We start from the raw sequence: 13745 nt of genomic DNA on the forward strand, positions 1-13745 counted from the left end.
ACCTAGCACGTCTTTAAAACTTCACGGAACCAAGGGCAGGATATAAGGGCAGGGGCAAGGATGGGGGCCATGCAGTTTATAGCTTGAGCCACAAAAATAACAGTTAGGTTGGCTAGATCAAATGTCATCTGTACTTTGCTATTGATGATGTATTTAGTACACTGAAAATATACTCTTAGAAATATATCTCAAATTGCAAACCATCTAAAGCCTGACAGTTATATAAGGTAGAACATTTGAGTCTGTTGATCCATGATAGTGTCAATAAAAAGAGATAATGACTGCCTAAAATAGAAAGTCTTCATTTGGAATACCTCTTTCTCCAGATAATCTTGGATCTTGGCATAATCAGCTTTTTAGATGGGCACTCTACAAAACTGTCCATATCATTAATGACTCATTTTAAAAAATAAAAACAGGAGTAAAAGCAAACTTAAAATATTTTAATTTAGCATGGACTTTCAATTCAATGAATCTTTATGACATTAGAACTTTATCTCTGATATTCAGCCTACAAGATTAGAACATTTTCCCCCTTCTCCAATTCAGAACTTTAAAAAATAAGATTAATTTGCTTAATTCTAGTATATGAACCAATCAAAATATTTTTAATACCAGTAACCTAAGGTGCTTCTCTTACTGTTTGTGCTTAGAAAATAAATAATTTATGAATCTCTAGAAAAACTGCAAGTAACTGTGCTCTACATTAATGGTTTATTTAGCTTTTAGCCTAGGGTGGGTCTGTGTGATGGCAAAGAAGAATTTTGCTGGAATGCCCTGGTGAGACTAGTTTTGGTGCTTTTAGTTAGGGAGAAAGGTGTGCTCTTCACATTCCGACCTATAAGCTATGAAACATTTGTTTCAAAATTTTATTTTGAATTTATATTATTCCCATGCTAGTGGAATTTATTATTGTAAGACATTTTGATTGGATGAAAGTTAATGTCTTCTTAGCTATTATGCCCTCTATGATTCATTTGCAGGGGGGAGAGAGCACAAAGTAGGAGAGCACATTTCAGACCAGTGGTCCTCAAAAGAACTGATACTGACCCCTAGATATCATTTTGGAAATTTGTGGGGACAATTTTGAGTCATGAAAATTGTGGGGAGTGGGCTCAACTGGCATTTCATGAGCAAGATGCAATGATCAGGAACCACAGAAAATGGTCCTGTTTCTTGAACAACTTTTGAATGTCCTGTTAGACATTCAGGTAAGTGATATTATCTGTTTCTAGAGTCTATGTGACTCTAGAAACTAACTTCATGATACATACAGTCATTTTGATTGATTTTAATAAACACATTTTTAAAATAGTGCAGCTAGTGTGTAAATTGAGGGAATAATGTACATTGCACACTGGTTTGTTTAAAACTTATCAAGACCTGCCCATCATTCAGAAAATTACACAGTATTTGAACTGGCAATTCAAAATTCCTGAATTGGTTTGCATTTTTAGCTGTCAGATTTGTAGTGATGCTATATTATAGGTACAACTTTAACTACTTCATTGTGTCATCTTTTAGTAGTTGAGTTCAAGTATCTGCATATTGAGACACTTATCATTTTATTATAATATACTTTTTAAGTTATCCTTTAAGTTATATATGAGGCATTAAATTGAATTTTTAATTATGTGTACACATGTTATATTAACTATGAACTTAATTTCAGCATGTTAAGGGAGATGTCATGACATGTCTGTTACTAAAAATAAATTCATTAGATCTAAAAGCTCATTGGAATTGTTTTATAATAAAGATTAAAATATGGGAATACTGTTTTCTATAGAGATAATTTTAGCTATCTGTAAAACTGAAGTAACAATAGTATCTACTCCATTTTGATGTTGTTGTAAGGATACATGCATGTAGATTATGTATGAAAAACACTAATTATGGCATCTGTTACATAGAAAGTACACAATAAAAACAGGTTGTTGTTATTATTATGATTAGTAGTAGTAGCAGTAGTAGGATCATGAGTTTATCATCTCTGGTAATTTATGCCATGCTTCTTAGAATATAAATAACATATAGTTATAGTACAGGATGTATATTCCATCTGACATGGTTGAACACCTATCCCCCCTAAACACTTTCATTTTGCTTATAGATCTCAAAAGCTCTTGAATTTTCTCTTATTTCATGATCTGATCCTTTTCAGTCTCATTTTCTCATTACTGTCATCCTCATAACCTCTTAACTTTAGAGTATCTCAGGGTTCAGGTCTGGGACATCTTGTCTTCCCTGTGTACAGTCACTCTGTTGATAGACTCATCCTGCCCCAATGGCTTTAGACAATATCTACATACTGATGAATCCCTAATCCATATGTCCAGCTAGGAACACTTTCCTGAACTCCAGCCTCCTATATACAACTGCCAAGTTTCTATCTCGGATTGTTTATCTAATATGTATCTAAAATTAAGATGTCTAAAACCAAATTCCTAATATTTCCTCATCTAAAAATAATAATTTTCTTTCTGCTACTACCTTCCTGTCTGTTATTGAGTCTATACATTTTAGGTACTTAGGAAAAGAAATCCTGGAAACACTCTTAACTCCACTTTCACTCACATCCTATAAGCTAGTCTATCAGTAAATCCTCCTATTGGCCCTACTCTCGAAAAATATCTTGTGATCATTCTCACCACCTCCACTGCTGCCACTCTCATCTAAATCACCGTCATCTCAGCCCTGGATGATTATAATACCACCCTAACTGTTCTCCTTTCTTTCACCCTCGCCCTTAATTTCCACTCTATTCACACAACATAATGGCCAGATTGATCCTTTTAAAACATAAACACTCCAGTGGCAGCCCAAGTTGCTCAGAGTAAATGCCAAAGCTGTACAATATGGCTTTCTGTTATCTTTCCAACCTCACTGTTAGCTATTTTTTCACTTGCTCTCTTGCTCCAGTTGCCCTGATCTTGGTGCTGATCCTGGAAAATCCTTCTACTCAAAGGCCTTTGCACATTCTGCCTCCTCTACCTAGAACTTTATTTCCCCAATTATTTGCATGGCTTGCTTCTTCATCTTCTTAAGGTATTTGCTCCAATATCAAATGCTTTCAATGAGATCTTTCCTGACGATCCTATTCAAAATTGAACACACCCACCTCAGCACTTACCTGATTAATTTTTTATCCATAACACTTACAACATATTATATAATTTACTTGTTTATTTTGTTTACTGTCTGTCTCTCTACTAGAATGTGAGGACCACACAGGACATGGATTTGTCTTTTTTATTCATTTCTGTATCCTCTGCATCTAGAGCAATACCTGGTACTTAGTAGGTGCTCAACAAATATTTATCAAATAAATGTATGAATATTCTGCCTTTTTGTTAACAAATGACTTAAGAGAGCATGACTGAAATATCACCTCCTCCATGATGCCAACATTCAGGGAAGAATTGCATTTAAAATTATTGGTATATATACATCTATTTGCTGCATAAAGCAAAACAAACTAAAAGTGAAACCCAGCACTTTTATAAAGTACTTTAAAACAGAAGTACACACAATTGTTTCACATCTATTTTTTCCCATGAATCTAACAAACTTGAGTAGTATACAAGGTACGGAATATTATCTTCATTTAACTGACAAGGAAACATTATAGAAAATAAGTGATTATAGCCAAGGAACCTGTGTCTTTTCATTTCTAGTCACTCTACTTTCCCTATTAGTGCTGTATGTGCACTTTTATCTATGATTCTGTGCAGGCAGACTTACTAGAGCAACAATTTAGATGGAGTCAATTGGCCAGTCAAATTCACTTAGTATTTTTATTGTGGAATCGAAAAATGTGACCAAGTTTCATTAACGTGGCTCACCTTTTATGTATGTATTTTTCATTAGCCCTACATGTGTGGTGTTCACAAAATCTGCATCATAGCATTGGAAGAACCAGGAGAGACAAGATCATGTCTTCTCCATGTTTTGTTAATCCTTGTCACCCCTAAGATTGTTTTGTGGTAGGAGGTCAATAAATACATATTTGTGATAGAATAAAGCCCAAGTGAGTACAAATAAATTATGACAGGCAATGTAACTCTTCTTTCCTAACCTTCCCCCGTAATAGTAATATTTGTAGGATACAATGTTAGTTTCCAAATGAAACACGCCCAATAGATATTCTATCCATTGCTTTAAATAGATGATGTGATCTTTGGGGAAATAAGAGATCCAGTTGATGGCAGAGCAGTTAATAATACCAAATGCCAGCAAAGTTATATGGAAGGTATATATCATTTCAAGACACACTGGAAAGGTAATAAACCCTTGGGGATATTTTATCTCTCAATAAATAATAAAGTATCTGATCATAAAGATCTTCTAAAGTAAAATAGAACATATGCATTATGATATTTGATTAATCGTTAATCTGATACCTATGTACTGTGGGCTGAAAGAGTATGTTTTAAAGGTTAGCCAAAAAAACCTGAAGTTAGCAATTATAAGGTCAACTAATATTTGATAAGGGAACCAGGAACATCGGTGGGAAAGGATAGTCTCTAAAGAATAGTACTAAGAATTAACAGACATCATTTGGATAATACATTTACTAAGATAATACAAACCCAGAAAAGACCAGTGGTTATTGTTTCATTCCTGATTTTTATGAGGCTAAGGGTAGAGTCAATAACATTCTCTATTGTTTAAGTTGACTGTGCATATTAATATGGGAGAAGATAACTCTATTTTACTATCTGGTGAATGCTTGGACCACATGTTTATTAATGAGGGAAGAGAAACAATGAAAGGTTGCTTTGTAGATGTTATAAAATTCAGGGTGCTTATTGGGAAAAGGGCTATTTCTGATGAGACATATTCATTTATGAAAGACAAAATGAAGAAGTACAGTATTAGAATTTAAAACTATTAACCTAAAAGTAAAGGAACCAGTCCTTTGATTATATAGCCAGGGCTGAATTCTTAATATAAATGTTAAAATGGTCATTACTAAGATTTGACATACTGATTTCACATTTGAGAAGTCACCGTAGACCCATGTTCTATAGTTACACATTAATAATGATTCTAGAGAATTAATTTCTGTTCTGTAGAGCAGCACTGGGTATTCCTCTGTTTAGAGTTGATGTGGTTTGATTTCTTGTAATGGTCCATCTACTAAGTAGTGAGACAACTTCTGTTAATAGGGACTTACAGTATTAACAGCTAGAGCAAGAAACACTTCATGTGGCTATTTTCAGCATATATATATGCATTCTTATAGGAATAATTCCACTTGCTTATAATGTATAATCCTTTAAATATGCTATTGAATTTGGTTTACTAGTATTTTGTTGAGAATTTTTGCATCAATATTTATAAAGGATGTTGGTTTGTAGTTTTCTTGTAGTGTCTTTGGCTTTGATATGAGGGTAAGTTCAGAAGTGCTCCCTCCTCAATATTTTGGAAGAGTTTGAGAAGGATTGATGTTATATCTTCTTTAAATATTTGGTAGAATTCATCAAAGAATCCATCTTTATGGGAGGTTTTTTTTATTATTGATTAAATTTCTTACTAACTATAGGTCCATTCAGAGTATATATTTCTTTATGATTCAGTCTTGGTAGGTTGTGTATTTATAGGAATTTTCCATTTCATACAGATTATCCAATTCGTTGTCAAAGAAGTATATATACCATTCTATTAAAGTCCTTTTGATTTCTTTAAAATGAGTCATAAAGTTCTTAGTTTCATTTCCGATTTTAGTAATATGAGTTTTCTCTCTTTTTTTTCTTATACTAGTTAATGGTTAGTCAATTTTGTTGATCTTTACAAAGAAATAACTTTTGGTTTCATTGATTTTCCTCTGTGGCTTTTCTATTCTCTATTTCACTCAAATCATTGTTGTTTCCTTCTTTCTTTTTTTTTTTAACATCTTTATTGGAATATAATTGCTTTACAAAGTTGTGTTAGTTTCTGCTGTATAACAACGTGAATCATCTATATGTATACATATATCCCCATATCCCCTCCCTCTTGCATCTCCCTCCCACCCTCCCAATCCCACCCCTCTAGGTGGTCACAAAGCACTGAGCTGATCTCCCTGTGTGATGAAGCTGCTTCCCACTAGCTATCTGTTTTACATTTTGTAGTGTATATATGTCCATGCCACTCTCTCACTTCGTCCCAGCCTAACCTTCCCCCTCCTGGTGTCTTCAAGTCCATTCTCTACGTCTGTGTCTTTATTCCTGTCCTGGCCCTAGGTACATCAGAACCTTTTTTTTTTCCCCTTAGATTCCATATATATGTGTTAGCATACGGTATTTGTTTTTCGCTTTCTGACTTACTTCACTCTGTATGACAGACTCTAGGTCCATCCACCTCACTACAACTAACTCAATTTCGTTTCTTTTTATGGCTGAGTAATATTCTGTTGTATATATGTGCCACATCTTCTTTATCCATTCATCTGTCGATGGACACTTAGGTTGCTTCCATGTCCTGGCTATTACAAATAGAGCTGCAATGAACATTGTGGTACATGACTCATTTTGAATTATGGTTTACTCAGGGTAGATGCCCAGTAGTGGGATTGCTGGGTCATTTGGTACTTCTATTTTTAGTTTTCTAAGGAACCTCCATACTGTTCTCCATAGTGGCTGTATCAATTTACATTCCCACCAACAGTGCAAGAGGGTTCCCTTTTCTCTAGACCCTCTCCAGCATTTATTGTTTGTAGATGTTTTGCTGATGGTCATTCTGACTGGTGTGAGGTGATACCTCATTGTAGTTTTGATTTGCATTTCTCTAATGATTAATGATGTTGAGCATCCTTTCATGTGTTTGTTGTCAATCTGTATATCTTCTTTGGAGAACTGTCTATTTAGGTTTTCTGCCCATTTTTGGATTGGGTTGGTTTTTTTTTTTTTTGATATTGAGCTGCATGAGCTGTTTATATATTTTAGAGATTAATCCTTTGTCAGTTGCTTCATTTGCAAATGTTTTCTCCCATTCTGAGGGTTGCTTTTCATCTTGTTTATGGTTTCCTTTGCTGTGCAAAAGCTTTTAAGTTTCATTAGGTCCCATTTGTTTATTTTTGTTTTTATTTCCATTTCTCTAGGAGGTGGGTCAAAAAGGATCTTGCTGTGATTTATGTCATAGAGTGTTCTGCCTATGTTTTCCTCTAGTAGTTTTACAATGTCTGGCCTTACATTTAGGTCTTTAATCCATTTTGAGTTTATTTTTGTGTATAGTGTTAGGGAGTGTCCTAATTTCATTCTTTTACATGTAGCTGTCCAGTATTCCCAGCACCAGTTATTGAAGAGGCTGTCTTTTCTCCGTTGTATATTCTTGCCTCCTTTATCAAAGATAAGGTGACTATATGTGCATGGGTTTACCTCTGGGCTTTCTATCCTGTTCCACTGTTCTATATTTCTGTTTTTGTGCCAGTACCATACTGTCTTGAATACTATAGCTTTGTAGTATAGTCTGAAGTCAGGGAGCCTTATTCCTCTAGCTCCATTTTTCTTTCTCAAGATTGATTTGGTCTTGTGCATTTTTACCTTGCTCTTTCATCTGCTGCATATTTCTCTGTCTTCTCATTTTGTTTAACTTGCTGTGTTTGGGGTTTCCTTTTCTCAGGCTGCAGGTTCGTAGTTCCCATTGTTTTTGGTGTCTGCCCCCAATGGGTGAGGTTGGTTCAGTGGCTTGTATGGGCTTCCTGGTAGAGGGCACTGGTGCCTGTGTTCTGGTGGGTGGGGCTGGATCTTGTCTTTCTAGTGGGCAGGGCTGTGTCTGGTGGTGTGTTTTGGGGTGTCTATGAACTTAGTATGATTTTAGGCAGCCTCTCTGCTAATGCTTGGGGTTGTGTTCCTGTCTTGCTAGTTGTTTGGGGCATCCAGCACTGGAACTTTTGGCCATTGGGTGGAGCTGGGTCTTAGCACTGAGATGGAGATCTCTGGGAGAGCTCTCACCAATTGATATTACGTGGGGCCAGGAAGTCTCTGGTGGTCCAGTGTCCTGAACTTGGCTCTCCCATCTCAGAGGCTCAGTCCTGACGCCAGGCTGGAGCACCAAGACCCTATCAGCCACACGGCTCAGAAGAAAATGGAGAAAAAAAGAAAGAAAAAAAATTTTTTTAATAATAAATAAAAATACATTTTTAAAATATAAAAATTAAAAAATAATAATAAAAAAAAGAAGAGAGCAACCAAATCAATAAACAAATCCACCAATGATAAAAAGTGCTGGAAACTATACTAAGATAAACATAAAAGTCAGAAACAAATCAGTCACAGACAGCAAACCCCAAGTCTACAGTTGCTCCCAAAGTTCACTGCCTCAATTTTGGGGTGATTCGTTGTCTATTCAGGTATTCCACAGATGCAGGGTACATCAAGTTAATTGTGAGGATTTAATCCGCTGCTCCTGAGACTGCATGGAGGAATTTTTCTTTCTCTTTGTTCGCACAGCTCCTGGGGTTCAACTTTGGTTTTGGCCCCACCTCTGGGTGTAGGTCACACTCACACATCTGTTTCCACCCAGACAGAACGGGGTTAAAGCAGCAGCTGATTAGGGGGATCTGGCTCACTCAGGCCAGTAGGAGGGAGGGGTACAGTAGTTATAATTGGAACATGGGGTGACCCTATGGCAGCAGAGGCTGGCGTGACGTTGCAACAGCCTTAGGTGCGCCGTGTGTTCTCCTGGGGAAGTTGTCCCTGTATCACGGGACCCTGGCAGTGGCAGGCTGCACAGGCTCCCAGGGGGATGTGGATAGTGACGTGTGCTTGCACATAGGATTATTGGTGGCTGCAGCAGCAGCGTTAGCGTTTCATGCCCATCTCTGGGGTCCGAGCTGATAGCTGTGGCTCGTGTCCATCTCTGGAGCTCGTTTAGGCAGTGCTCTGAATCCCCTCTCCTCATGCACCCCGAAACAGTGGTCCCTTGCCTCTTAGGCAGGTCCAGACTTTTTCCCAGACTCCTTCCAGGCTAGCTGTGGCGCACTAGCCCCCTTCAGGCTGTGTTCACGCAGCCAACCCCAGTCCTCTCCCTGGGATCTGACCTCCGAAGCCTGAGCCTCAGCTCCCAGCCCCCACCCGCCCTGGTGGGTGAGCAGACAAGTCTCTCAGGCTGGTGAGTGCTGGTCAGCACCGATCCTCTGCGTAGGAATCTCTCCACTTTGCCCTCCGCACCCCTGTTTCTGTGCTCTCCTCCATGGCTCCGAAGCTTCCCCCCCACCCACCCAACGCCCCATCTCCACCAGTGAAGGGGCTTCCTAGTGTGTGGAAACTTTTCCTCCTTCACAGTTCCCTTCCAGAAGTGCAGGTCCCTTCCCTATTCTTTTGTCTCTGTTTTTTCTTTTTTCTTTTGCCCTACCCAGGTACGCAGGGAGTTTCTTGCCTTTTGGGAAGTCTGAGGTCTTCTGCCAGCATTCAGTAGGTGTTCTGTAGGAATTGTTCCACTTGTAGATGTATTTTTGATGTGTTTATGGGGAGGAAGGTGATCTTCACGTCTCACTCCTCTGCCATCTTGAAGCCCCAGATCCCTTCTTTTATTATTTTCTTCTTTTCTAACTTTGGGTTTAGTTCTTCTTTTTCTAGTTCCTTAAGGTGTAAAGTTAGATTACTTTTTTGAGATCTCTCTTCTTTTTTAATATAAGCATTTACAGCTATAAAGTTCCCTCTTATTACATATGCTGCATTACATGCATTTTAGTATGTTGTGTTTTTGTTTTCATTTGTCTCAAAGTATTTTCTAATTTCCCTTGTGATTTCTTTTTTGACCCATTGGTTACTTAAGTGTTGTTGTTTAAGTGTGTTTAATTTCCACATATTTGTGAATTTTTCAGTTTTCCTTTTGTTATTGATTTCTAGTTTCATCCCATTGTGATTGGAAAAGATATTTGTATGATTTCAATCTTTTTAAACGTATTGACTTGTTTTATGACCTAACATATGGTCTATCCTAGAGAATGTTCCATGTGTAATTGAGAAAAATGTGTATTGCACTGTTGTTTTGTGGAGTGTTCTGTATATGTCTGTTAGGTACAATTGGTTTATGGCATTTTCAGCTCTCCTATTTCCTTATTGATCATCTATCTGGATGTTTTATCTTTTAATGAAAGTGAGGTGTTAGAGTCTGAAACTATTGTTGTAGAAATCCCTTTTCTCACTTTAATTATATCAGTGTGCATGTCATATATTTTGGAGTGCTGATGTTTGGTGTATATATGTTCATAATTGTTATATCTTCTTGGTTAATTGAATGTTTTTTCAATATACTAGGTCCTTTTTATCTCTTGTAACAGTTTTGATATGCAGTATATTTTGTCTGATGTCAGTATACCTGCCCTCTTTTGGCTGTTATTTGCATAGAATATCTTTTTCCATCCTTTCACTTTCTACTTATTTGTGTCTTTATATTGAAAGTGATTATCTTGTAGACCCCATATAATTGGATCATGGTTATTGTTTTTTATCCATTTTGTCAATCTATAACTTTTGATTATGGAGTTGGTAATCCCCTTATATTTAAAGTAAAGTAAATACTGATAAAGAACAACTTACTTTTACGATTTTATTTGTTTTCTATATGTCTTATAGTTTTTGTTGTTGGTGGTCTTTATTTCTTCTATTACCCCTTTGTTGTGTGTATTTATTTTGTAGTGAGACATTTAGATTCCCTTATAATTTTCTTTTGAGTACATTCTATAGATATTTTCTTTATGGTTACCATGAGGAATTACATATAACAACTTAAAGTTGTAACAACATAATTTGAATTGATACCAACTTAACTTCAGTTGCATATAAAATTCTACAGCTCTCTCCTCATCACTTTATGTAAATGATGTCACAAATTGCATCTTTATGCATTGTGTATTCATTATCATAGGTTATAATTATTTTTATGCTTCTGTCTCTTAAATCCTGTAGAAAATCAAAATTGAACTTAAAGACTAAAACAATAATACTTTTTTTGTTTTCTATTTTTGTTTTATATTTGTCTTGTTTTGTTTTTTATATTTGTCTGTGTATTTAACCTTGCCAGAGATATTTATATCTTTATATGGCTTTGAGTTACTGTCTACTGTCCATTCATTTCAACTTGAAGGATTCCCTTAAGCACTTTCTATAGGGCACACCTAGAGGTAATGGATTCCTTTTGCTTTTGTTTATCTGGGAACGTCTTGATTTCTCTCTCATTTTTGAAGGACATTTTTGCTGGATATAGAATTCTTTGTTTACAGTTTTTTCTTCTTCCAGCACTTTAAATATATTCTCCTACTGCCTTCTGGCTTATGCTGATAAATCAGCTGATAATCTTTTTTGTTTGTTTTTGTTTCTTTTTTTTAATTAATTTTTATTGGAGTATGGTTGCTTTACAATGTTGTGTTAGCCTCCATTGCACAACAAAATGAATCTCAGCTGATAATCTTATTGAGAATTCCTTGTATGTGACAAATCATTTATCTCTTCTGCTTTTAAGATTCTCTCTTCATCTTTTGCTTTTGACAGTTCCATTATAATGTGTCTTGGTGTGACTAATTTTCGATTTATCATGTTTATATTTTATTGAGCTTCTTGGATTTGTAAATTTATATCTTTCCCCAAATTCGGAAAGTTTTTGGCCAATAGTTTTTGAAATAAATTCTCTGTTCCTTTCACTTTCTCTTCTGGGACTTCCTTAATGCATACAGTGGTCCTCTTGATGGTATCCCAAATGTCCTTTAGGATCTGTCATTCTTCTTTACTTTTTATCATTCTGCTCCTCAGACATGATAATTTCAATTGTCCTGTGTTCAAGGTCAATGATTCTGTGTTCTGTTTGCCAAAATCTACCTGTTAAACCTCTCTATTGAATTTTTCAATTCAGTTATTATATTTTTTATCTCTATAATTTTTGTTTTGTCCCTTTTTATGATTTCTATCACTTTGTAGTTATTCTCATTTTTTATATATCATTTTCCTGATTTCTTTTGAAATTCTTTTTCCTTCTTTTTTTAGCCCTTTGAGTATATTTAAAACAGACATTTTAAAGTCTTTGTCTATTAATTCTGATGTCTTTGCCTCCTCACGTACACTTTTTGCCAATTTTATTTTCTTCCTTTTGAATGGACCATGATTTCTTATTTCTTTGTATGCCTTGTGATTTTGTTGTTGAAAATTGGGCATTTGAAAGAAAGCAGCCAACTCTCTTAGACTTTGCATATAGGCTCTGTGGATAGTCTGTATTTGGATAGTCTGTATTGAATAGTCTGTATTTGGTGGTGAACAAATGGAAGTTTTCAGAGAAAATGCCCATCCTTCTCAAAAGTTCACAGTAATTGTCAATGTTTTCAGGCAATTTTTCAAAACTGGACGGCTCGAGAAAGTGGTACACAGGGAAATAGTATCAACCTAAATCCTAAATCCGGATATAGAGAAAGGCAGAAAGAATACAGATACACTGAACATCGTGGTACATGTATCTTTTCGAATTATGGTTTTCTCGGGGTATGTGCCCAGTAGTGGGATTGCTGGGCCATATGGTAATTCTATTTTTACTTTTTTAAGGAATCTCCATACTGTTCTCCATAGTGGCTGTATCAATTTACATTCCCACCAATGGTGCAGGAGGGTTCCCTTTTCTCCACACCCTCTCCAGCATTTATTGTTTGTAGATTTATTGATGATGGCCATTCTGACTGGTGTGAGGTGATGATACTTCATTGTGGTTTTAATTTACATTTCTGTAATGATTAGTGATGTTGAGCATCTTTTCATGTGTTTGTTGGCCATCTGTATGTCTTCTTTGGAGAAATGTCTATTTAGGTCTTCTGCCCATTTTTGGATCGGGTTGTTTGTTTTTTTGATATTGAACTGCATGAGCTACTTGTATATTTTGGAGATTAATCCTTTGTCAGTTGCTTTGTTTGCAAATATATTTTCCCATTCTGAGGGTTGTCTTTTTGTATTGTTTATGGTTTCCTTTGCTGTGCAAAAGCTTTTAAGTTTCATTAAGTGCCATTTGTTTATTTTTGTTTTTATTTCCATTACTCTAGGAGGTGGGTCAAAAAGGATCTTGCTGTGAACACTGTCATAGAGTGTTCTGCCTATGTTTTCCTCAAAGAGTTTTATAGTGTCTGGCCTTACGTTTAGGTCTTTAATCCATTTTGAGTGTTCATTGCAGCACTATTTACAATAGCCAGGACATGGAAACAACCTAAATATCTATCGACAGATGAATGGATAAAGATGTGGCACATACATACAATGGAATATTACTCAGCCATAAAAAGGAATGAAATTGAGTTATTTGTAGTGAGGTGGATGGGCCTAGAGTCTGTCATACAGAGTGAAGTAAGTCAGAAAGAGAAAAACAAATACCTTATGCTAATGCATATATATGGAATCTAGAAAAACGGGTACTGATGAACCTAGTGGTAGGGCAGGAATAAAAATGCAAACATTGAGAATGGACTTGAGGACATGGGGGGAAGGGGAGGCTGGGACATAGTGAGAGAGTAGCATTGACATATATACACTACCAAATGTAAAACAGATAGCTAGTGGGAAGCTGCTGCATAGCACAGGGAGATCAGCTCAGTGATTTGTGATGACCTAGAGGGGTGGGATATGGAGGGTGGGAGGGAGGCTCAAAAGGAAGGGGATATATATGTGCATATAGCCGATTCACTTTGTTATACAGCAGAAACTAACACAACATTGTAAAGCAATTATACTCCAATAAAGATGTATTTTTAAAAAAGAGTTAAAAAATAAAAGATAAATAAAAATAAT

Source organism: Balaenoptera musculus, chromosome X (assembly GCF_009873245.2).
Source record: "Balaenoptera musculus isolate JJ_BM4_2016_0621 chromosome X, mBalMus1.pri.v3, whole genome shotgun sequence".
Classification (NCBI taxonomy): Eukaryota; Metazoa; Chordata; class Mammalia; order Artiodactyla; family Balaenopteridae; genus Balaenoptera; species Balaenoptera musculus.